Source organism: Heterodontus francisci, unplaced genomic scaffold, assembly GCF_036365525.1.
Source record: "Heterodontus francisci isolate sHetFra1 unplaced genomic scaffold, sHetFra1.hap1 HAP1_SCAFFOLD_74, whole genome shotgun sequence".
Classification (NCBI taxonomy): Eukaryota; Metazoa; Chordata; class Chondrichthyes; order Heterodontiformes; family Heterodontidae; genus Heterodontus; species Heterodontus francisci.
Window position 1 is genome coordinate 1,948,222 of NW_027140442.1, and position 27,179 is coordinate 1,975,400.

Below are 27,179 nucleotides of genomic sequence, written 5' to 3' on the forward strand. Positions count from 1 at the left end.
TGGAGGAGGCTGGTGCTCTGATCAAGGGGGGACGGAAATAAGGGACAGGGATGTTAAGCAGTCACATCCTAGTCAAACTGCCGCAGAATTGGCAACGCTACACCAATCCTGATAAGGGGCAATGAGATGACTTGGGCCTGTGGTTAAAAAGTGCCAGAACACCCCCCTGGTAGTTGTGGGTGGTAAGAGGGCAGCACCATAGAACTGGGAGAATGTGGGGGGAGGGGGGTTGGGGAGTTGGCGGTCTTGTGCAACAGATTTACTATTTCATCAAACAGTAGAAGGTTTCTTCCCCGTGTCCTGATCAATAGTTGTCCCTCGACCAGTAACCTGTAAACTCATGATCACATTATCACATTGCAGTTTCTGGGAACTTGATGTGCCCGAATTTGCCGTCAGGAAGAGAGATGAGGTTCCTCAAAGTGAAAATAGGGAGTTAGGCAGAAGGTTAAAAAGCAGGACCTCTAGGGTTGGAATCTCAGGATTTACTCCCTGTGCCACGTGCCAGTGAGGGTAGGAATAGCAGGATAAGGCAAATGAATGCGGGGCTGAAGAGCTGGTGTAGGCGGGAGGGCTTCAGCTGCTTTGATCATTGGGATCTCTTCTGGTGCAGAGGTGACCTGTACAAGAGGGACGGGTTGCATCTAAACTGGAAGGGGACCAATTTCCTTGTGGGGAGGTTTGCTAGTCCTACTCGGGAGGGTTTAAACTCGTCTTGCGGGGGGCGGGGTCGTGGGACCCAAAGTAGAAGTCTCTCAGATGAGATAGTTGAGGCAAATGGGTTTTTAAAAGGACAATTTGGTAGATTCACCATTACTGTGAGAAACTGTTAATTCCAGATTTATTTCATTAATTGTATTTGAATTCCCCAGCTTCTGTGGTGGGGTTGGCATCTGCGTCTCGGGATGAGTCTGGGCCTCTGGATTAATAGCGTCACACTGTTGCTCAAGGTGACCCTCCTCAGACACACTCAATCCCCCTTACTGTCACCAATACTAGCCATCTATTTGGACTGCGGTGGAAAGGGCAGGGTAGTGGGACTAGATAGATAGCTCTTGCAGGAGGGAGCTAGTATGGGTTGGACGGGCAGAATGGCCGCCTTCTGTGCTCTAGATGATTATATTGGACAGTTGCAATACTCAGGGACACTCTCCATTTCGGACTGTGATGCCTTTCTGGATGGTCACTCACTTCCCTCTTTCCACTAAGCCCCTGTCCCTGCACCTTCTTTCTGTGTAAGCTCCAGGTCCTTGACCGAGAGCTGGACATTGATCAGAGCAGAAATTAAATGTTGAAGTATTTTGTTAACGTCCCTGCGTCCATTCACTTTCTTATTCAAGATGTTGCATCTTCTGCCCTGTTTGAACCTTCAGTTGTGGTGGTGACAGGCATTCTCAGATTCTGATGCTCTGTAATAAATAGGAGGATTAGATGGAAATATTAATATGATAAGGAGAGCATTGCTTTGTAAGGCACGTGGTCAGTCCCATCTCCCTCAACAGTATAACAGTTGTTGGCTCGGAGATCAAGCAATTCCCAAGTGCTGCGATCAACCCTCCACATCAGGTTTAACACAGACAGCTTCCCAGGGCAATGCAACAAGTCCTGCTGATCTCGACAACCTAGTTCTGGACGCATTCCCATTGGCTGAGTCTCTACACGGACAGTGCCCATTGGCAAGAGTTATTCAAGCAGTGCAGGGCAAATCCAGACTTACTCCTGAAAGAGAGAATATGCAGTATGGCAACATGAAGCAGGGCAATCATTGGTGAATTAAATGATTCTTCACTCAGGTTTTATTCAGCATGAAAATTCGTTAAAAATATGAGCAGATCTTTCGCTAAATAATTTCGATTTGCTGAGTTTTAATATAAAATTCTGCTACTTTATCAATGAACACAATATCTAGAGAGGTATGATTTCTCTGTTCTCCATCTTCATGCAGATGTGCCCTGGTTAGTGCATCTATTTGAATATATTTATTATATTTCTCACTGTACCAGCACCTGACTAGTGAACACTGCAGGAGCGGAGGATATTTCCCACTGTTCCACTAATATTAACACTCGTGTAATGTTGTGATTATAATAAATTGCAAAAGAGGCACCAAAACCTGCGGAACGGGCATACAATTGCCAAATCAATTTCAACACGTATAAAAGTGAGTTATTACATTCACTAAGAAATATTAAGTCACTTATTACTTGTAAAATAAGAATCTAAATGGGGTACAAATACACAAAAAGGTAGAGATGCAAGTTAATAAGGCCAGATAAAAAAAGACAAATCATGCACCAGTGTTTATTTCTAGAGAGACATCATTGAAAAGTCGAGAAGTCATGTGAAGCTTGTATCAAACCTTGGTTTGCCCACACTTGGAGTACTGTGCACAGTTCTGGTCACCATATTACGAAAGTGATATAGAGGCACCAGGGAGAGTGCAAGAAAGATTTACAAAAGATAATACCAGAAATGAGAAGTTGTAGCGATCAGGAAAGGATTAATATGTCAGTTCTCTTATTTTGAAAAAAAGAGAAGGGTTGGGGTGACCAAATACTAATAACACAGGAAGAAAAAAGGAAAATCTGCAGGCAGATTTGAGAGAGCTCAGAAATAAATTAACAAGCTGGACTCCAGATGCATAAATTTCCAGAATACTCACAGTGCCAAGCGCTGGTGAATGGGAGGATAGAGCAGATGAATGTGTGGCTGGAGAGAGAGGAGGGAGGGCTTTAGATTCCTGGGACATTGGGACAGGTTCTTGGGGAGATGGGAGCTGTACAGGCCACATTAATGGCACCAGAACAGAGCTGGGACGAATGTCCTTGCCAGACAGTTTGCTAGTGCTATCGGGAGGGTTTAAACTAACAAGAAGGGGAGTGGTGGGAATCAGGAGGTAACATTAGAGAGGAAAAGCAAGGTGCACAAAGAATTGAGAGCGATAGCTAGCACTAGCATAAGAAATAATAAGGCATTAGGTGGGTTCAGAGTGTGAGAGAATGCAGTAAGATCTAAATTAGGTTTACAGTGCATGGATGTGAATGCACAGAGTGTGGTAAATATGATTAGTGAGCTGCAGGTGTCGACAGTCACTTGGGAATATGGCGTTGAGATGATAACGGAGACCTGGTTCAAAATAGGGCAAGACTGGGCACTAACTATTCCTAGATACAAGGTATTGAGGAAAGATTGGGAAGGAAAGAAAGGACAAAGGGTGACATGTGAAAAATGAGGGAAATATTGACAAATATTGTGAACTGGTGTCCCACGTCACCACAGTCCTGTTGTTCATTTGTACATTGCTGTTTCCTCCCTCTGCCCCAGGACAAAGCCCGTCCTGTGCTCATTGTCTCCCCACAGCAGCACCTCAGTTCCCAGCAAACCCCATTGTGTTCTCTAAATCACCAGTTAGTTTACAGCAAAGTCCAGTGCAGGAACTGCCAGCTGTTTATTAGATGGAGCTGAATTCACAGCGACACCACCCAGTCATCCCAGTGATATATTTCCTGTTTATCTTAACACACTGTCCTGTTGAACAAGCAGTTTATGGCACACCATGGTTCTCTGCAGTTGGCAGCAGGAAATCTATTGTTGCACAGAATCACTGAATGGTGACAGCACAGAATGAGGCCATTCAGCCAGTCCATTATGTGCCAGTTCTCTGCAAGAGCAATTTAGCTCCTCCCACTCCCCTGCATGTTCCCTGTACCCCTGCAATTCCTCCTTCACTCCCCCCCCCCCCCCTCCCCAAACCCCATTTCAGGTACTTATCCAATTCTCTTTTGAAAGCTATGATTGAATCTATCTCCACATTTTTAGACAGTGCATTCCAGATTATAACCACTCGCTGTGTAAAAGTTTTTCATGTGGCCATGTGTCCTCTAGTTCTCGGATCTTCCACCAATGGGAACAGTTTCTCTCTATCTACATTGTCCAGACACCTCATGATTTTGAACACCTCGATCAAATCTCCTCTCAAACTTTCTCTTCACCAAAGAGAACAATTTCAGCTCCTCCAATCTATCCACGCAGCTGAAGTCTGCCATCCCTGGAATCATTCATTTAAATCTTTTGCAACACCTTCTGTAAATCCTTCACATCCTTGCGGGAGTGTGATGCCCTGAATTGGGGCTGAAGGGAGTGGTGTGAGAAAGAGGGGTTCCATTTCATGGGGCATTGGCATCAGTTTTGGAACCGGGGGGATCTGTACCGATGGGACGGTCTCCACCTGAACAGATCTGGAACCAGTGTTCTAGCGAAACGGATAAATAGGGTGGTCTCTAGGACTTTAAACTAGCGACTCGGGGAGAAGGGAAAGGGAAAGGGAAAACGACAGGGTGTATGATGATAAATAAAAAGGTAAGCAGCAGGCTAACGTGTGCAGGAGGGTTTAAGTTCAAGGCAGACTATGATAGAAGCAGAAAGGAAGGATAACTCAGGAGTTATTATTAGAGATGTTGGGAATCATGAGGGTAAGAAAGCTAGCATAAAGGCACTTTTCCTGAATGTTCGTAGCATTCATAACAAGGTTGATGAGTTAACGGCACAAATCATCGCGAATGAATATGATTTGGTAGCCATTACGGAGACATGGTTACAGGTTGGTCACGACTGGGAGTTAAATATCCAGGGATACCAGACTATTCGGAAGGACAGACAGGAAGGTAAGGGAGGTGGTGTAGTTCTGATACTCAAGGACGACATCAGGGCGGTGCTGAGAGATGATATAGGTTCTATGGAGAATGAGGTTGAATCCATTCGGGTGGAAAATAGAAACTCTAAAGAAAAAGTTATTGATAGGCGTAGTCTATAGGCCACCAAATAATATCACATCGGGGCGGGCAACAAACAAAGAAATAACCAATGCCTGTAAAAATGGTATGGCAATTATCATGAGGGATTTTAATCTACATGGAGATTGGTCGAACCAGCTCAGTCAGGGTAGCCTTGAGAAGGAATTCTTTGAGTGTATCCCTGATAGATTTCTTGAACAGTATGCAATGGGAGCAAGCTATCCTAGATCTAGTCCTGTGTAATGAGACATGAATAATTAATGACCTCATAGTTAGGGATCCTCTTGGAAGGAGTGATCACAGTATGGTTGAATTTAGAATACAGATGGAGAGTGTGAAGGTAAAATCCAATACCAGGGTCCTGCACTTGAACAAGGGGGACTACAATAGAATGAGGGAGGACTTGGCTAAAGTAGACTGGAAACAAAGATTTTATGGTGGGACAGTTGACGAGCAGTGGAGGATTTTCAAAGCAATTTTTCAAAGTGCTCAGCAAAAGTATATTCCAGTGAAAAGGAAGGACTGGAAGAAAAGGGGTAATCTGCCATGGGTGTCTAAGGAAATAAGGGAGGCTATCAAATTGAAAAAGAAGGCATACAAAGTGGCCAAAAGCAGCATGAAACTAGAAGATTGGGAAAACTTTAAAGGTCAACAGAAAGCTACAAAAAGAGCTATAAAGAAACGTAAGATGGAACATGAGAAAAATCTAGCACAGAATATAAAGACAGATAGCAAAAGTTTCTATAAATATATAAAACGAAAAAGAGTGGCTAAAGTAAACGTTGGTCCTTTAGAGGATGAGAAGAGGAATTTAGTTATGGGATATGATGAAATGGCCGAGGCATTGAACAGGTATTTTGTATCAGTCTTCACAGTGGAGGACATTAATAACATGCCAGTAATTGACAAAGAGACGAACGTAGGTGAGGACCTGGGAACAATCATTATTATGGAAGAAGTAGTGTTGGGCAAGCTAATGGAGCTAAGGATTGATAAGTCTCCTGGCCCTGATGGAATGCATCCCAGGGTACTAAAAGAGATGGTGGGAGAAATAGCAGGTGCTCTGGCGGAAATTTTCCAAAATTTGCTGGACTCTGGGGTAGTCCCAGCTGATTGGAAAACAGCAGATGTGACACCACTGTTTAAAAAGGGAGGTAGACAAAAGATGGGGAATTATAGACCGGTTAGCTTAACTTCTGTAGTGGGGAAGATGCTTGAGTCTATTATCAAGGAAGAAATAGCAGGGCATCTCGATAGAAATTGTCCCGTTTGGCAGACGCAGCACGGGTTCATGAAGGGCAGGTCATGCTTGACAAATCTTTTGGAATTCTATGATGACATTACGAGCAAAGTGGACAATGGGGACCCAGTGGATGTGGTGTACACTAGATTTCCAAAAGGCCTTCGACAAGGTGCTGCACAAGAGGCTGCTGCATAAGATAAGGATGCATGGCGTCAGGTGTAAAGTTATTAGCATGGATAGAGGATTGGTTGACTAACAGGAAGCAGAGAGTGGGGATAAATGAGTGCTATTCTGGTTGGCAATCAGTCACTAGTGGTATGCCTCAGGGATCAGTGTTGGGACCGCAATTATTTACAATTTATATAGATGATTTGGAGTTGGGGGCCACGTGTAGGGTGTCAAAGTTTTCAGATGACACTAAGATGAGTATGCAGATAACTGTGAAACTTTGCAGAGGAACATAGATACATTGAGTGAGTGGGCAAATGTCTGGCAGATGGAATGCAAAGTTAATAAATGTGAAGTCATTCATTTCGGTAGGAGTAAGAGGAAAAAGGATTATTACTGGAATGGTAAAAAGTTGCAGCATGCTGCTATGCAGAGGGACCTCGGTGTCCTTGTGCATGAATCGCAGAAGGTTGGTCTGCAGTGCAGCAAGTAATTAGGAAGGCAAATGGAATTTTGTCCTTCATTGCTAAAGGGATTGAGTTTCAAAGCAGAGAGGTTATGTTGCAGCTGTATAAGGTACTGGTGAGGCCGCACCTGGAGTACTGTGTGCAGTTTTGGTCTCCTTACTTGAGAAAGGATGTACTGGCACTGGAGGGGGTGCAGAGGAGGTTCACTAGGTTGATTCCGGAGTTGAGGGGGTTGGCTTATGAGGAGAGACTGAGTAGATTGGGATTATATTCATTGGAATTCAGAAGAATGAGGGGGGATCTTATAGAAACATATAAAATCATGAAGGGAATAGATAAGACACAAGTAGAGAGGATGTTTCCACTGGAAGGTGAAGCTAGGACAAGAGGGCATAGCCTCCAGATTAGAGGGAGCAGATTTAGGACTGAATTAAGAAGGAACTTCTTCACCCAGAGGGTTGTTAATCTATGGAATTCCTTGCCCAGTGAAGTAGTTGACGCTACTTCAGTAAACGTCTTTAAAGCTAAGGTAGATATATTTTTGAACAATAAAGGAAGTAAGGGATGTGGTGGGAGCGCGGCTAAGTGGATCTGAGTCCACGAAAAGATCAGCCATGATCTTATTGAATGGCGGAGCAGGCTCGAGTGGCCGGACAGCCTACTCCTGCTCCTAGTTCTTATGAACCAATGTTTTAGAGAAGGTTCATCATAACTTCTTTGCTTTGTACTCTGTGACTCTCTTTATAAAGCCTAGAACCCCACATATTTATTCAATGACTTTCTCAACCTGCCCAGTCACCTTCAACAATTTGTTCACATACACTCCCAGGTCTTTCTGCTCATGCCGACCCCTGGGGAACACCACTGTATACCTTCATCCAGTCTGAAAAATAATCGTTCACCATTACTCATTGTTTGTCATTCAGCCAACTTGGTATCCATGCTGCCAACGTCCTTTTCATTCCATGGGCTTCAAATCTGCTGATAAAGTCTATTACGTGGCACAGTCTCAGTCTTGAATAAACTCATCTACTGAGTGTCCACAGCAATCTGGGCTAGAGAGTTCCAAAGATTTACAACACTCGGATCGAAGAGGTTTCTGCTCATCTCAGTCCTGATGGACTACCCCTTACCTTGCTACTATGACTACTCGTTCTGAACTCTCCAGCTGGGGGAAACAGTCTCAACTTCTACCCTGTCAAGCCCTCGGAGAATGTTATAAATTTCTACGAGATCACCTTTCATTCTTCTAAACACCAAAGAGCATAGGCCTATTCTACTCAATCACTCCCCATAGGACAGTGCACCCATCACAGGAATCAACCCAGTGAACCTTCAATCCACCCCCTAAGGCGAGTATATCTCGATCCCCCAATCCCTTAGACTACAATGTTTACCAGTCTTTCACCTCTAAAAAAAAGACTGCTTTTCAATTCTTCTGCCCATAGTGAACAATTGCTTGCCCAAACACTTAAGGGGTCTACATTCCTTTGTAGCATCTTTGCGTCCTCTTCAGTTTACATTCCCACCTGGCTTTCTATCGGCAGAACTTGGTCCTCTTGTCCAAGTCATTGATATAGATTGTAAGTAGCTGAGGCCCAAAGACTGATCCTTGCAGTGCTCCCAGAGTTACAGCCAACCCTGAAGTGTTTCACTTACTCTTACTTGGTCTTCAGCCTGTTATGCAATATTCAATCCGTGCTAATATATTCTCCCTAATCCCAGAAGCCCTAATATTGTACAACAATCTCCTGTGTGGTATCGTGTCAAATGCCTTCTGAAAATCCAATTAGACTACATCCACTGATCTCCCTTATCCACCCTACCAGTGACACCCTCAAAAAAAAACTTAGTCAAGCATAACGTACGTTCCAAATATCCATGTTTACTTTGCCTCATCATATGATTCTCTCTTTCCCCCCTCCGCACAGCTACAATTGCTACCTTCTAATCTGAGGAAACCATTTTAACTTTTACCCAACTTCTGTCTCAGATTTGCCGCACTTTTGCAACATTTAAAGTAACTTTGCGCAGTCTACTGCCCTCCGCCCACCACTGCTGTGATTGAGACCTCAGTCCCCAGCCTGCTGCAGTTTTCCAGTGGACATCAACGCAAGCTCGAGGAACAGCATTTAATTTACCGATTGGGCACTCTACAGCCTTCCGGACTCAATATTGAGTTCAATAATTTGAGACCATGAGCCCCATTATTTTTTGAGATATACATATATAAACAAAATAATGCAAACTATAAATATATTTAACCATGTGCTCGCCAAACTTATTTTTCATGTTTTTGCTTTTGTACAGAGCTGTTCATTATTCTGCCATTAACACTCTCTCTGAACTCGCGCTGTCTTTTTGTCCAACTATGTCGCACTCAATTTGCATTCTGTTCCATAACATCTGTCATTTAACCTCTCTCTCCCCCTCCATCCTTTCACAGTCCTTCCTTCTTGTCCGTCTTGTCTCCTGCTGACTCTGTGGCTGGTCGCTGGCTATACTGGTTTATCAGCTTCAGTCGGATTGTTGGCTGGAATATCACTCACCTGGGTTTTAATGGAGTCCTCCAACTTTGCCATCACCTTTTCATCCTGCAACTGACTCTGTACACCTCCAGAGGATCTCCATTCCTAGGAAATACCTGTATCTATGCATCCTGATACTCTATCTTCAAACTTGCTTTATCTGTCTCCAAACTCACAGAACAGCTCATTGATGCTCCATGCTGATTCCAACCATTCCAAGTCATCATTATTCCACCACAGGTTCTCAGACTAACTCTGAACTCCTTCCTAATATCCCCATCTAATTCCCCTTTACTATCATGTTTTCATGCAACTAGACTGATTTAACTTGAGCTCTCCCGGTGTCCATTTTAGCTGCCATCCAAATTCAAGCCGATCAATCTATTTCCACTTTGGCTCTTTCCCTTAAACTTCTTTTCTCTTTACCCCTCCAAAAGCTCTTGTATTGCCATCCCTCTTTTCACTTCCCCACTCTCACACACACTGCACTCCCGACCCCAACCCTTCAGGACTCAACGTTCCTGTCGTCCCAGGCTCGAGTCCCATTCCGATAAGCCGGCAGCTCAGCACAGTGCTTCTCTTGGCATCCTCTGATGACCTCACTGAGGCATCGGGTGCTTCCTCATTAGAAGCAGCAACCCAAGTGTCCATCCCACTCTCCTCTCCCTTCCCATCCAGTGTGACCACTAGGGACTGATCATACCAATCTTCACCATGTTCAACTCACTGCTGACCCTGTGGACTGACCGTTCTCACCACTCCATCTACACATTTTCCTCCAGAATGTCCGTTCACGTGTCATCCGTGACCTTACTGTGCGTCGACATCATGGCCTTAAAGGAAAGCTGGCTGAGGGGTGATGACACCACGCCACTTAATGAAGCCTCCCCGCCTGGTTACATCGTCCATCACCTGCCCCGCTAAGACCATCGCTGTGGCTGTGTCGCTCTCATCGCCAGATCACACCTTGGAAGGACACTCCCCGCCCCCCCCCCCCAACCACCACCACCACCCCACTTCTCTGGCCCTTTCTCCTCCTTTGAGCATCTCACCTTGTTCCACCCCATCACCTCTCGATCAAAACCATTGTTCTGTACTGCCTTCAATTCCAATAAAGAGTTTTATCATGGAGATACCTTCACTGCTTTTCTCCCTCAGCCTCTGCGCTGAAAGAATTCTCATCCTCAGTGATTTCAATCTCCATCTCAGCTCATCATTTTCTCACTCTCTCCTGAGTTCATGGCCCTCTTATCCTCTCTCAATCTCGCTCTTCACGGAAATAGCCAAACCCGGCCATTTTCACGGCCACCCCCTCGACCTTGCCGACTCACGTGACCTTGCTACTCCCACTGCACAAGTTACAGAAAAGGCCATCTCATGATCACTTCCTTGTCTCACTCTGCACCCACATCCCTTTCCCACACTCCAACTCCACCTCCTTCCGTATCCATCCCTGGATAAATACAATCCCCCTATTTACTTACAACAACACTTTCAAATTCTCAACGATCTACCCTTTGGCCCTCAGACATTTTCGGTAGCTACTGATTTGCACAACTCACCTCCACCTTTGTCCCCAGTAAACAGATCAATCTCTCACCCTGGCCCTGCCCCCTGGTACAGCCCTAATCTCCACTGCCTTATGTCTAAGGGATGCAGACGTGAATGGACATGGCAAACAACTGGTTTAGCCATCCAGCTGGACAACCTAAAACACCATCAGGTCCTGCTCTCATCGACAAAAACTGTTCATCCTGGATTGCAAGGATAACCCCTGGCTTCCTTTCTCTATTACAAACTGTCTTCTTAAACCCCTCTAACCTCACCTCTGACAATAAATGTGAGCAACTCACAGACTTCTTTGTCACTAAGATCAAGACCTGCCTATCAGCTGCCCCTGCCATTTCCTTCTTCTCATTAGCCCAATGGCCAAACTTCCTATAACGCTGCCTCCTTCCCTCGCCCTGAACTCACACCCATCTCCCCTCATGCCCTGTCTGAACTCATCTTGTCTACAAGACCCACCTCCTGTCCCCTCGATCCTATTCCCTACAATCAGGTTTCCACAACCGCCATAGTACTGAAACACTTCCTATCAAGTCACAATGACATCCACTGTGACTGTGGTACACGTACGTTCCCTCCTCCTCCATCTCGATCTGACTGCACCCATCCTCCTCTAACACCTCTCCACTGTCGTCCAGCTGGGTGGGACTGCTCTCACTCTTATTTATCTCATTGCAACCAGAGAATCACTTATAATGGCTCTCTTCCTGCTCCTGCACTGTTACCTCTGGTGTCTATCCGATCTATCCTTGGCCCCCCTCCTAATGCTAATCTGCATGCTGCCCCTCGGCGACATCGAAAAGCATAGCTTTAGTTTTCATAACGTATGCTGATGACACCGAGCTCTACCTCGCCAGTTCCCTCCAGTCCGCCACTGTTGCGAAATTATCAAACTCATTCTCAGACATCCAGAATGAGAGAAATGTCCTCCAATCAAATATCAGGAACACTGAAACCGTTGTTGCAAACTCTGTTCATTAGCTACTGACCCTCCCCCTGGTCACAGTCCAAGATTATGCCAGTCTATTCACACCGTTGGTGTCCCATCACGCCACCACTAAGACCACCTATTTCCATTTCGAGAGCATCACCCAACTTTGCCCCCGTCTCAGCACATCTGCTGCTGAAACCCTCATTCTTGCCTTCGTTCCCTCTCGACTTGATTATTCCAACACACTCCTGGCTGGTTTCCCACATTCCACTCTGTAAACCTGAGATTACTACCTTTGAGGTCCGACTTCTTAAATTTATGTCCGAACTCCCTATATTCAGCTCGTAGGACCTCATTCCCTTTTTAAAAAAACCTATGTCGTTGATACCAATATGTACCAAGACAACTGGCTGCTTGCGCTCCCCCCTCAGCATTCCCTGCAGTCGAGACATCCTTGACCCTAGCACCAGGGAGACAACATACCATCCTGGAGTCTCTTTTGTGATCACAGAAACGCCTGACTGTTCCCCTTACGATTGATTCCCCAATCACTAAATCCCTGCCACTCTTCTTCCTTCCCTCTTGTGCGACAGAGCCACACATGGTGCCATGAACTTGTCCGTTGCTGCTATCCCCTGAGCCATCTCCCCCAACAGTATTCAAAGCGGTATATCTGTTAGAGAGAAAAGGTTGGCCACAGGGGACTCCTCCACTAACTGCCTTCCTCTACTCCGCCTGCTGGTCACCCACTTCCTTTCTGCTTTTGCAGCATTTTCCTGCAGTGACCACCTCGCTAAACGTGCTATCCATGACGTTTTAAGCATCGCGGATGCTCCACAGTAAAACCACCCAGAGCTCCAGCTCCGTAATGCTGGTAGCCAGTAGCTGCAGATGGATACACATCCTGCACACACGGACATCAGGGACACTGGAAGCGTCCCTGATTTCCCACATAGCGGAGGAGGAGCAGATCACGGGGCTGAGCTCTCCTGTCATGACTTACCCTCAGATTGATTAGTTAATCCCTGAATTAAAAAAATACTAATCACGCTAGGGGCCTTGTTCTACTCCAAACACTACCCACTACAATCTAAAGTCCTTACCTTTACTTTTGAAGTTGCTGATAAATCCGACTAAAAATTAATATAGTTCACTAGTTAACATAAATCTCACTCAAAAAACGTTACTCACTTGTTCCTTATTATTAAACTTTTTACTGCACTAACCCGGCTATTTAGGAGTTATTCCCACAGCATTTACTCAGCAATCACCCTGCATCATTCCTGTTACATCACTGCTCACTTTGTTTTCCAACTCTGGCGTGCTTGGACTCCTCTCCCGGAAGGCAAGTGCTCCAGAAACCTCCAACATATCTGTGCTGCCCAAATTCTGGCCTCTTATGCATCCCTGATTTTAATCGCTCCACCATTGCTGGCTATGTTTTCAGTTGCCTCAGACCCAAGCTCTGGAAGCCCCTCCCTGCATCTCTTCAACTCTCTGTTTTGCTCTTTTAAGACACTTTTAAAAAAACCTACCTCCTTGACCAAGCTTTTTGTCATTTAACCCTCCTTTTGTGGCTTGGTGTTATCCTTTGTTTTATAATGCTCCGGTGAAACACCTTGGGATGTTTTATGAAATTAAAGGCGCTGGAAAATACAAGTTGTTGTTGGAAGTCTGGAAGATCAAAACCTGTGTGTCCAAGATCACTGCAGCAAGCTCCTTGAATCCAGCAGGGGACAGGCCCTCTGGTCCAGGGCATGTGTCAGCTTCCATTAGTACCCCAGACTGTATTCTTACCCGGTTTGGTCCGTTCCCTGGGGTTTCTATCCTGGTGCAGCCCCTGTATTCTGACCCAGTTCAGTCCATTCCCTGGGGTTACTATCCTGGACCCGCCCCTGTATTATGACCCGGTTCAGTCCATTCACTGGGGTTTCTATCCCGGACCAGCCCCTGTATTCTGACCCGGTTCGGTCCATTCCCTGGGGTTTCTATCCCGGACCAGCCCCTGTATTATGACCCGGTTCGGTCCGTTCCCTGGGGTTTCTATCCTGGTGCAGCCCCTGTATTCTGACCCGGTTCGGACCATTCCCTGGGGTTTCTATCCCGGACCAGCCCCTGTATTATGACCCGGTTCAGTCCATTCACTGGGGTTTCTATCCCGGACCAGCCCCTGTATTCTGACCCGGTTCGGTCCATTCCCTGGGGTTTCTATCCTGGTGCAGCCCCTGTATTCTGACCCAGTTCAGTCCATTGGCTGGAGTTTCTATCCCGGACCATCCACTGTATTCTTACCCGGTTCGGTCCGTTCCCTGGGGTTTCTATCCTGGTGCAGCCCCTGTATTCTGACCTGGTTCGGACCATACCCTGGGGTTTCTATCCCGGACCAGCCCCTGTATTCTTACCCGGTTCAGTCCATTCCCTGGGGTTTCTATCCCGGACCATCCCCCGTATTCTGATCCGGTTCAATCCATTCCCTGGGGTTTCTATCCCGTACCAGCCCCTGTATTCTGATCCGGTTCAGTCCATTCCCTGAGGTTTCTATCCCGGACCATCCCCTGTATTCTGATCCGGTTCACTCCATTCCCTGGGGTTTCTATCCCGTACCAGCCCCTGTATTCTGACCCGGTTCAGTCTATTCCCTGGGGTTTCTATCCCGGACCATCCCCTGTATTCTGATCCAGTTCAGTCCATTCCCTGGGGTTTCTATCCCGGACCATCCCATGTATTCTGATCTGGTTCAGTCCATTCCCTGGGGTTTCTATCCCGGAGCAGTTCCTGTATTCTGACCCCGTTTGGTCCATTCCCTGGGGTTTCTATCCCGGACCATCCCCTGTATTCTAACCCAGTTTGGTCCATTCCCTGTGGTTTCTATCCCGGAGCAGTTCCTGTATTCTGACCCAGTTCAGTCCATTCCCTGGGGTTTCTATACTGGACCGGACCCTGTAATCTGACCCGGTTCGGTCCATTGCCTGGGGTTGCTATTCTGGAACAGCCCCAGTATTCTGACCCGGTTCGGTCCATTGCAAAGGATTGCTATTCTGGACCAGCCCCTGTATTTTGACCCAGTTCTGTCCATTTCCTTGGGTTACTATCCTGGACCAGCCCCTGTCTTCTGACCCAGTTCAGTCCATTCCCTGGGGTTACTATCTTGGACCAGCCCGTGTATTCTGACCCAGTTCAGTTCAGTCCATTCCCTGGGCTTACTATCCTGGACCAGCCCCTGTATTCTGATCAAGTTCAGTCCATTCCATGTGGTTACTATCCTGGACCAGCCCCTGTATTCTGACCCAGTTCAGTCCATTCCCTGGGGTTACTATCCTGGACCATCCCCTGTATTCTGACACAGTTCAGTTCAGTTCATTCCCTGGGGTTACTATCCTGGACCATCCCCTGTATTCTGACCCAGTTCAGTTCAGTCCATTCCCTGGGGTTAGTATCCTGGACCAGCCTCTGTATTCTGACGCAGTTCAGTACAGTCCATTCCCTGGGGTTACTATCCTGGACCAGTCCCCGTATTCTGAACCAGTTCAGTCCATTCCCTGGGGTTACTATCCTGGACCAGCCCCAGTATTCTGACCCAGTTCAGTCCATTCCCTGGGGTTACTATCCTGGACCAGCCCCGGTATTCTGACCCAGTTCGGTCCATTCCCTGGGGTTACTATCCCGGACCAGTCCCTGTATTCTGACCCAGTTCAGTCCATTCCCTGGGATTACTATCCCGGACCAGCCCCTGTATTCTGATCCAGTTCGGTCCATTCCCTGGGGTTACTATCCCGGAGCAGCCCCTGTATTCTGACCCAGTTCGGTCCATTCCCTGGGGTTACTATCCAGGACCAGCCCCTGTATTCTGACCCAGTTCGGTCCATTCCCTGGGGTTACTATCCTGGAGCAGCCCCTGTATTCTGACCCAGTTCGGTCCATTCCCTGGGGTTACTATCCTGGACCAGCCCCTGTATTCTGACCCAGTTCGGTCCATTCCCTGGGTTTACTATCCTGGACCAGCCCCTGTATTCTGACCCAGTACAGTCCATTCCCTGGGGTTACTATCCTGGACCCGCCCCTGTATTCTGACCCAGTTCAGTCCATTCCCTGGGGTTACTATCCTGGACCATCCCCTGTATTCTGACCCAGTTCAGTTCAGTCCATTCCCTGGGGTTACTATCCTGGACCAGCCTCTGTATTCTGACGCAGTTCAGTTCAGTCCATTCCCTGGGGTTACTATCCTGGACCAGTCCCCGTATTCTGAACCAGTTCAGTCCATTCCCTGGGGTTACTATCCTGGATCAGCCCAAGTATTCTGACCAAGTTCAGTCCATTCCCTGGGGTTATTATCCTGGACCAGCCCCTGTATTCTGACCCAGTTCGGTCCATTCCCTGGGGTTACTATCCTGGACCAGTCCCTATATTCTGACCCAGTTCGGTCCATTCCCTGGGATTACTATCCCGGACCAGCCCCTGTATTCTGATCCAGTTCGGTCCATTCCCTGGGGTTACTCTCCCGGAGCAGCCCCTGTATTCTGACCCAGTTCGGTCCATTCCCTGGGGTTACTATCCAGGACCAGCCCATGTATTCTGACCCAGTTCGGTCCATTCCCTGGGGTTACTATCCTGGAGCAGCCCCTGTATTCTGACCCAGTTCGGTCCATTCCCTGGGGTTACTATCCAGGACCAGCCCATGTATTCTGACCCAGTTCGGTCCATTCCCTGGGGTTACTATCCTGGACCAACCCCTGTATTCTGACCCAGTTCGGTCCATTCCCTGGGGTTACTATCCTGGACCAGCCCCTGTATTCTGACCCAGTTCGGTCCAATCCCTGGGGTTACTATCCTGGACCAGCCCCTGTATTCTGACCCAGTACAGTCCATTCCCTGGGGTTACTGTTCTGGACCCGCCCCTGTATTCTGACCCAGTTCAGTCCATTCCCTGGGGTTACTATCCTGGACCATCCCCTGTATTCTGACCCAGTTCAGTTCAGTCCATTCCCTGGGGTTACTATCCTGGACCAGCCTCTGCATTCTGACGCAGTTCAGTTCAGTCCATTCCCTGGGGTTACTATCCTGGACCAGTCCCCGTATTCTGAACCAGTTCAGTCCATTCCCTGGGGTTACTATCCTGGACCAGCCCCAGTATTCTGACCCAGTTCAGTCCATTCCCTGGGGTTATTATCCTGGACCAGCCCCTGTATTCTGACCCAGTTCGGTCCATTCCCTGGGGTTACTATCCTGGACCAGTCCCTGTACTCTGACCCAGTTCGGTCCATTCCCTGGGATTACTATCCCGGACCAGCCCCTGTATTCTGATCCAGTTCGGTCCATTCCCTGGGGTTACTCTCCCGGAGCAGCCCCTGTATTCTGACCCAGTTCGGTCCATTCCCTGGTGTTACTATCCAGGACCAGCCCCTGTATTCTGACCCAGTTCGGTCCATTCCCTGGGGTTACTATCCTGGAGCAGCCCCTGTATTCTGACCCAGTTCGGTCCATTCGCTGGGGTTGCTCTCCAGGACCAGCCCCTGTATTCTGACCCATTTCGGTCCATTCCCTGGGGTTACTATCCAGGACCAGCCCCTGTATTCTGACCCAGTTCGGTCCATTCCCTGGGGTTACTATCCTGGAGCAGCCCCTGTATTCTGACCCATTTCGGTCCATTCCCTGGGGTTACTATCCTGGACCAGCCCCTGTATTCTGACCCAGTTCGGTCCATTCCCTGGGGTTACTATCCTGGGCCAGCCCCTGTATTCTGACCCAGTACAGTCCATTCCCTGGGGTTACTATCCTGGACCCGCCCCTGCATTCTGACCCAGTTCAGTCCATTCCCTGGGGTTACTATCCTGGTCCCGCCCCTGTATTCTGATCCAGTTCAGTCCATTCCCTGGGGTTACTATCCTGGACCAGCCCCAGTATTCTGAACCAGTTCAGTCCATTCCCTGGGGTTACTATCCTGGACCAGCCCCTGTGTTCTGATCCAGGTCAGTCCATTCCCTGGGGTTACTATCCTGACCAGCCCCTGTATTCTGACCCATTTCAGTCCATTCCCTGGTGTTACTATCCTGGACCAGCCCCTGTGTTCTGATCCAGTTCAGTCCATTCCCTGGGGTTACTATCCTGGACCAGCCCCTGTTTTCTGATCCAGTTCAGTCCATTCCCTGGGGTTACTATCCTGGACCAGCCCCTGTATTCTGACCCAGTTCAGTCCATTCCCTGGGGTTACTATCCAGGACCAGCCCCTGTATTCTGACCCAGTTCGGTCCATTCCCTGGGGTTACTATCCTGGACCAGCCCCTGTATTCTGACCCAGTTCGGTCCATTCCCTGGGGTTACTATCCTGGAGCAGCCCCTGTATTCTGACCCAGTTCGGTCCATTCCCTGGGGTTACTATCCTGGAGCAGCCCCTGTATTCTGACCCGTTTTGGTCCATTCCCTGGGGTTTCTATCCCGGACCATCCCCTGTATTCTGACCCGGTTTGGTCCATTCCCTGGGGTTTCTATCCCGGACAATCCCCTGTATTCTGACCCAGTTCAGTCCATTCCCTGGGGTTTCTATCCCGGAACAGTTCCTGTATTCTGACCCAGTTCAGTCAACTCCCCTTTTCAGGCAGTGACTTTCAGACCATCACCATCCTCTGGGTGAAAAGGTTTTTCCTCATCTCACCTCTAATCCTTCTACCGATTACTTTAAATCTATGCCCCCCCCACCCCCATCACTGACCTCTCTGCTAAGGTGAATAGACCCTTCACCTCCACTCTATCCAGGTCCCTCACAATTTTGTACATTTCAATCTGATCTCTCCTCAGCCTTCTCTGTTCCAAGAAGAACAACCCCAGCCTATCCAATCTTTCCTCATAGCTGCATTTTCCAGTCCAGACAACATCCTGGTAAATATCCTCTGCACCCTCTCTGGTGCAATTCCATCATTTCTGTAATGAGGTGACCAGAACTACACACAGTACTCAAGTTGTGGCCCAACCAATGAGTTATACAGTTCCAACAGAACCTCCCTGCTCTTGTATTTGAGACCTCAGTTAATAAAGGAAAGGATTCTATATGCCTTCTTAACCACCTTATCGACCTGTCCTGCTACCTTCAGGGATCTGTGGACATTCACTCCAAGGTCCCTCACCTCCTCTACACTTCAGTATTTTCCCATTAATCGTGTATTCCGTTGCCTTGTTTGACCTCCCCAAATGCATCACCTCACACTTCTCCAGGTTGAATTCCATTTCCCACTTTTCTGCACATCTGACCACACCATCAGTATCTTCCTGTAGCCTGCAGCTATCCTCCTCGCTATCTACCACACAGCCAATCTTTGCGTCATCTGCAAACTTCTTAATCATGCCCCCTACATTTACGTCCAAATCGATAATATATACCACAAAAAGCAGTGGACCCAGTACTGAGCCCTGTGGAACGTCACTGGAAACAGCCGTCCAGTTACAAACAAACCCATCAACAATTACTTTTTGTTTCCTGCCATTGAGCCAATTTTGTATCCACCTTGCTGCATTTCCCTAGATCCCATGGGATTTTATTTTTTTAACCAGTCTGCCATGTGGGACCTTGTCAAAAGCCTTGCTAAAATCCGTGTATACCACATCAACTGCATAACCCCCATCTATCTTCCTTGTTACTTCTTCAAAACATTTGATCAAGTTGGTCAAACAAAATGTTCCCTTAACAAATCCATGCTGACTATCCATGATTCATCTGTGCCTTTCTAAGTGACAGTTTACCCTGTCTCTCAGAATAGATTCCAATAATTTGCCCACTACTGAGGTTAGACTGACTGGCCTGTAATTATTCGGTCTATCCTTCGATCCCTTTTTAAACAGAGGTACAACGTTAGCAATTCTCCGACACCACACCTGTATCCAGTGAGGACTGGAACATGATGGTCAGACCCTCTGCTATTTCCTCTCTTGCTGCTTTTAACAGTCTCGGATACATTTCATCTGGCTCTGGTGGTTTATCAACTTTCAAGGATGCTACTCCTATTAATACCTCCCCTCTCCCTATGTTTATCTCATCCAATGCTTCACACTCTTCCTCCTTAACTATAATATCTGCAACGCCCCCCTGTTTTGTGAAGACAGACGCAAAGTATTCATTATGAACCATACCAATATCGTCCACTCCTACACATAGGTTACCTTTTTGGTCTTTTATGGGCCCTACTCTCTCCTTAGTTACTCTTAATGTATTGATAAAACATCTTTGGGTTCATCTTGATTTTGCTTGCCAATATTCTTTCATGCTCTCTGTTTGCTTTTCTAATTTCCTTTTTGATTTCACCCCTCCACTTTCTATCCTCCTGCCGGCTTTCTGTAGTATTGAGTTCTCGGTGTTGGACATAAGCTTTCCTTTTCTGCCTTATCTTACCCTGTAGGCTCCTTGCCATCCATAGGGCTCTAGATTTGGCCGCCTCACCCTTTTTCTTTGTAGGAACATGTTTACCCTGAACCCCTTGAATCTCCCCTTTGAATGCCTCCCACTGTTCTGACACTGATTTACCTTCAAGTATCTGATTCGGTCCACTTTCACTAAATCACTCCTCAGTTTAGTCAAATTGGATTTGCCCAATTGAGAACTCTAACTCCTGTTCTATCTATGTCCTTTTCCACAATTATGTTAAAACTGACTGAATTATGATCACTATCACCAAAATGCTCTCTCTCCCACTGCCAATCCTTCCATCTGCCCATCTTCATTTCCTAAAACTAAGTCTCAAACTGCGCCCTCTCTTGTTGGACTTACTACATACTGGGTAAAAAAGTTCTCCTGAAAGAATTCTGCTCCCTCAATTCCTTTCACATTAAAACTATCCCGGTTAATATTGGGGGAGTTAAAATCTCCTACTATTACTGCCCTATTGATCTTGAACTTCTCAGAGATTTGCCTACATATCTGCTCTTCTATCTCCCTCTGACTGGGGGTCTATAGTACACTCCTAGCAGTGTCATTGCCCCTTTTTTGTTCTTTTGCTCAATCCATATGGTCTCATTTGATGAACCTTCCAACATATTATCCCTCCTCACAATAGTTTATTTGACCTAAAATGCCACTCCTCCTCCTTTCTTATCCCCCTCCCTATCGCATCTGAAAAGCCTGTAACGATCAGCTGCCATTCCTGTCCCTCCTTAAGCCATGTTTCTGTAATAGCTATGATATCATACTGCCACTTGTCTATTTCTGCCCTCAGCTCATCTGCTTTATTTGCTATACTTCTTGCATTGAAGTAGATACCCTGAGCACTGCCAAATTTATTTATTTTCTAACCCTCATTTCCTCTGTCTTCCAGACCCATCCATTAATTTTCCACCTTCCATTTTCATTTCTGATTTTGTCCCAACTGAGTCCACCCTCAGGTCCCCATCCCCCTGCCAAACTAGTTTAAGCCCTCCCCAACAGCACTGGCAAAACGTCCCGTCAGGAACTCAGTCCCGGCTCTGTTCAGGTGCAACCCGTCCAGCCTGTACAGGTCTCATCTCCCCCCACAGCCGGTCCTATTGTCCCAGGAATCTGAAGCCCTCCCTTATGCACCATCTTTCCAGTTACGCATTCATCTGTCTTATCCTTCTATTTCTATACTCACGAGCACGTGGCACTGGGAGTAATCTGGGGTTTACTACTTTTGAGGACCTGCTTGCTAATTTCTTACCAAGCTCCCTAAGTTCTGACTGCAGGACCACATCCCTCTTTCTACCTGTGTCGTTGGTTCCGATGTGGGCCATGACTGCTGGCTGTTCACCCTCCCCCTTCAGAATTCTCAGTGACCCTAGCACCAGGGAAGCAACACACCATCCTGGATTCATGTTTGCGGCCACAGAGACGCTGGTCTGTTCCCCTGACTATTGCATCACCTATCACTATGGCTCTTCTAGTCTTCCCTGTACCCCCCTGTGCAGCTGAGCCACCCATGGTGCCATGGACTTGATTCTGGCTGCACTCCCCAGGTGAAGCATCACTTTCCTCAGTTTTCAGAACTGAATACCTGTTGGAGAGCGAGATGAACTCAGGGGTTTCCTGCACTACCTGCCTGATTCTTTTTGACTGTCTGGTGGTCACCCATTCCCTCGCTCCCTGCAAACTCTTAGCTGTGGGGTGACCACATCTATAAAAGTGCGATCCACGTAGATCTCATCCTCATGAATACACTGCGGTGTCGCTAGCTGCTGCTCAAATTCCAAAACCCGGAGCTCAAGCTGCTTCAATTGACGACACTTCCTGCACAAATGTTTCTCCAGGATATGGGAAACGTCCTGGAGCTCCCACATAGCACAGGAGGTGCACTCTTGAGGTTGTAGCAACCCTGCCATACCTTTTATTTATAAGTTGACCCTTTACTATTTCTTAAAAAAAAAACCTTACTAATACTATAACAGCTTAGAATTATTAATAAACCTTACGAGAACTGATAAATCCTACTAAAAATCAATGCAATTCACCAGTTAAAATAAACCTAACTCAAAAAAAGAAGCAGCTACTCACATGTTCCTTATTATTAAGTTATTTACACACACACACACCTGAACAGTAGTGTCCTAACCCAACTTCTTTTGGGCCTCCTTATCTCGAGAGACAATGGATACGCGCCTGGAGGTGGTCAGTGGTTTGTGAAGCAGCGCCTGGAGTGGCTATAAAGGCCAATTCTGGAGTGACAGGCTCTTCCACAGGTGCTGCAGAGAAATGTGTTTGTTGGGGCTGTTGCACAGTTGGCTCTCCCATCGCGCCTCTGTCTTTTTTCCTGCCAACTACTAAGTCTCTTCGACTCGCCACAATTTAGCCCTGTCTTTATGGCTGCCCGCCAGCTCTGGCGAATGCTGGCAACTGACTCCCACGACTTGTGATCAATGTCACACGATTTCATGTCGCGTTTGCAGACGTCTTTATAACGGAGACATGGACGGCCGGTGGGTCTGATACCAGTGGCGAGCTCGCTGTACAATGTGTCTTTGGGGATCCTGCCATCTTCCATGCGGCTCACATGGCCAAGCCATCTCAAGCGCCGCTGACTCAGTAGTGTGTATAAGCTGGGGATGTTGGCCGCTTCAAGGACTTCTGTGTTGGAGATATAGTCCTGCCACCTGATGCCAAGTATTCTCCGAAGGCAGCGAAGATGGAATGAATTGAGACGTCGCTCTTGGCTGGCATACGTTGTCCAGGCCTCGCTGCCGTAGAGCAAGGTACTGAGGACACAGGCCTGATACACTCGGACTTTTGTGTTCCGTGTCAGTGCGCCATTTTCCCATACTCTCTTGGCCAGTCTGAACATAGCAGTGGAAGCCTTACCCATGCGCTTGTTGATTTCTGCATCTAGAGACAGGTTACTGGTGATAGTTGAGCCTAGGTAGGTGAAATCTTGAACCACTTCCAGAGCGTGGTCGCCAATATTGATGGATGGAGCATTTCTGACATCCTGCCCCATGATGTTCGTTTTCTTGAGGCTGATGGTTAGGCCAAATTCATTGCAGGCAGACGCAAACCTGTCGATGAGACTCTGCAGGCATTCTTCAGTGTGAGATGTTAAAGCAGCATCGTCAGCAAAGAGGAGTTCTCTGATGAGGACTTTCCGTACTTTGGACTTCGCTCTTAGACGGGCAAGGTTGAACAACCTGCCCCCTGATCTTGTGTGGAGGAAAATTCCTTCTTCAGAGGATTTGAACGCATGTGAAAGCAGCAGGGAGAAGAAAATCCCAAAAAGTGTTGGTGCGAGAACACAGCCCTGTTTCACACCACTCAGGATAGGAAAGGGCTCTGATGAGGAGCCACCATGTTGAATTGTGCCTTTCATATTGTCATGGAATGAGGTGATGATACTTAGTAGCTTTGGTGGACATCCGATCTTTTCTAGTAGTCTGAAGAGACCACGTCTGCTGACGAGGTCAAAGGCTTTGGTGAGATCAATGAAAGCAATGTAGAGGGGCATCTGTTGTTCACGGCATTTCTCCTGTATCTGACGAAGGGAGAACAGCATGTCAATAGTCGATCTCTCTGCACGAAAGCCACACTGTGCCTCAGGGTAGACGCGCTCGGCCAGCTTCTGGAGCCTGTTCAGAGCGACTCGAGCAAAGACTTTCCCCACTATGCTGAGCAGGGAGATTCCACGGTAGTTGTTGCAGTCACCGCGGTCACCTTTGTTTTTATAGAGGGTGATGATGTTGGCATCGCGCATGTCCTGGGGTACTGCTCCCTCGTCCCAGCACAGGCATAGCAGTTCATGTAGTGCTGAGAGTATAGCAGGCTTGGCACTCTTGATTATTTCAGGGGTAATGCTGTCCTTCCCAGGGGCTTTTCCGCTGGCTAGGGAATCAATGGCATCACTGAGTTCCGATTTGGTTGGCTGTATGTCCAGCTCATCCATGACTGGTAGAGGCTGGGCTGCATTGAGGGCAGTCTCAGTGACAGCATTCTCCCTGGAGTACAGTTCTAGGTAGTGCTCAACCCAGCGGTCCATCTGTTTGCGTTGGTCAGTGATTATGTCCCCCGATTTAGATTTGAGGGGGGTGATCTTCTTGATGGTTGGCCCAAGAGCTCTCTTCATGCCATCATACATTCCTCTGATGTTTCCGGTGTCTGAGGCCAGCTGAATATGACTGCATAGGTGTTGCCAGTAGTCGTTTGCGCAACGCCTAGCTGTTCTTTGTGCAGTACTTCTGGCTGCTTTAAGTGCTGGGATGTTAAATCGCTGGGGGCTTTCTTGTAGTTCAAAAGTGCAATGCGCTTAGCGGCTATGACAGGTTCCAGCTCTTCATTATGAGATTGAAACCAGTCTGCATTTCTCTTCGCACTTTTGCCGTAGGTGGTCAAAGCTGACTCATAGATGGCGTCTCTGATGTGGGCCCACTTGGTCTCAGCATCCCCTGTGGGAGTGTTTTGAAGGGCTGTTACACGTGAATTTAGAAATTTTTGTAACAGCTGTGGGTGAGAAATTCTGCTCGTGTTGATGCGCGGGTGGCCCTTCTGCTTGGAATGATGCAACTTCTTTGGTCTGAGTCTAACCTTGCTGCACACCAGGGAGTGGTCGGTGTCGCAGTCCGCACTGTGGAAGCTGCGTGTGATTTGAACACTGTTTAAGGCGGCTCGCCTTGTGACAATGAGGTCTAGCTGGTGCCAACGACGTGATCTTGGGTGCCTCCATGAAACCTGGTGACAGGGTTTAGTGTGAAAGAACGAGTTGGTGATGCAGAGGTTATGATAGGTACACAACTCAAGCAGTCTCTGCCCGTTCTCATTCATCCTTCCAACGCCATAGCGCCCAAGGCAGGAGGGCCATGAGTCATGGTCGGCCCCAACCCTGGCATTAAAGTCCCCCAGCAGGAATAGGTGTTCGGTGTTGGGGATGCTGCTAATGATGTGATGGAGTTGTTCATAGAACTGGTCTTTAGCTTCAGGTGCGGAACAGAGTGTTGGAGCATAGATGCTGAGTAGGTGTACTGGACCAGAGGTGGTGAGCAGTCGGATGGACAGTATGCGTTCCGAGCCATTTGAGGGAGGCTCTATCATGCTGAGCAAGGAGTTTCTGATGGCGAAGCCCACTCCATGCTGTCTTGGTTCTTCAGGATCCCTGCCCTGCCAGAAGAAGGTGTAGTCTTGCTCTGCTAGAGAGCCACTCGCGGGGAGGCGAGTCTCCTGAAGTGCTGCAATGTCCACATTGAGTCTACTGAGCTCGTTGTTAATGATGGCGGTCTTCCGAGAATCGTTGATTTGTGTAAGGTCTTCCGACAGGCCAGGACACATAGTTCTGACGTTCCAGCTTGCAAAGCGAAGGGCTGGTACCTTCTTTCCTTTTTTCATGTTGTTTGGTGCGGTGTATCAGTCCACCTTTCGAGTTATTCCCACAGCAGTTGCTCACCTTGCAGCTTTCCTGCAACGTCACTGCTCACTTTGTTTTCAAACTCTGATGTGCCTGGACTCCTCTCCACTGCTCTCCCGGAAGGTAAGTTCTCTCGGCCGCAATCCTCAGACTCTATTTATTGGCTCCCTCCTCGTGCTCTCCTGGAAGGTATGTGCTTTCTATTATTAGGGGATGCTTTTAGTGTGTTCCACTGTGAAGACAGTTACAAAGTATTTGTTCAAAGTCTCTGCCATTTCCTTCTTCCCATTACTTATTCCCCAGTCTCAACCTTTATCATGACCAGGTCCATATTTCCCTGCAGAATATTCTCTACCTCAGGCTGCATTGTGTTAATAAATCTCATCAATGAATGCTCCCAGTGCGGAGTCTCGGCCAATGGGATCCTGTCTGCAAATGGGTTCCAGAGATCAGCAGGTTCACTAGATTTCACTGAGCAGCCTCTGATGTGGAGAGTTGATCATAACACCTGGGAAAGGCTTGGCCTCAGAACTAACAGCTGCTGTACTGATGGAGGGCGAAGGACTGATACCATATTTAACAAGGCAACGGTCTCCTTCTAATATTGCCGTTCCACCCTCTTATTAATATTGTATTTATTACAGAACGTCAGGATCTGGGAACGTCTGTCACCACCATGGCCGAAGTTCCAAGCGGAGGAGCAGATCTAACACCTTCAAGAATGAGATTGAGCACAGGTAAGTTCACAAATCTCTTCAAATACAAACTCTGCCCTGACAAATGGTCCTACGCTCCTTGAAGAATCTTCAGCTCATACAAGCAGAGCACACAGTACAGGGGTTTAATAGGAAGAGGGGCATCACACAGCTGGAGGGAACCCCTGAGCACCAGAACAGAGCAATAGATATCTGGTATTGGGGACTGTAAACTGGGTAGAGACAGTCATTCAGTGAAGAATATGTTTCTGAGCAAAAGTGTGACCGCAAAGAGCAGGAAGCCACCCAACGCTGGACAGGATGAGAAACAGGTGAGGCACAGGAATAGGTGAGAGATCATGGTGAGATATTGTGTATTCGGTGGAACAGAAAATATCCTCTGTTGCCCTGAGCAGGCCCTGAATGGGATGTTGAGTTGCTGGTGCCAGAGGGAAGAGGCTGTTGATGAAAGTAACAGTCAGTAAGATCAATGTTCAGATCCACTCTGAAACCCCATACACTCCTGGCAGGATCCTGATACACTGTGAAAGCCCATACACACCTGGCAGGATCCTGATCCACTGTGAAACCCCATACACACCTGGCAGGATCCTGATACACTGTGAAACCCCCATACACACCTGGAAGGATCCTGATCCACTGTGAAACCCCATACACACCTGGCAGATCCTGATACACTGTGAAACCCCCAAATACACCTGGCAGATCCTGATACACTGTTAAACCCCCATACACACCTGGCAGGATCATGACCCACTGTGAAACCCCATACACACCTGGCAGATCCTGATACACTGTTAAACCCCCAGACACACCTGGCAGGTTCATAATCCACTGCGAAACCCCATAAACATCTGGCAGGATCCTGATACACTGTTAAACCCCCAAACACATCTGGCAGGATCCTGATCCACTGTGAAACCCCATACACACCTGGCTGATCCAGATACACTGTG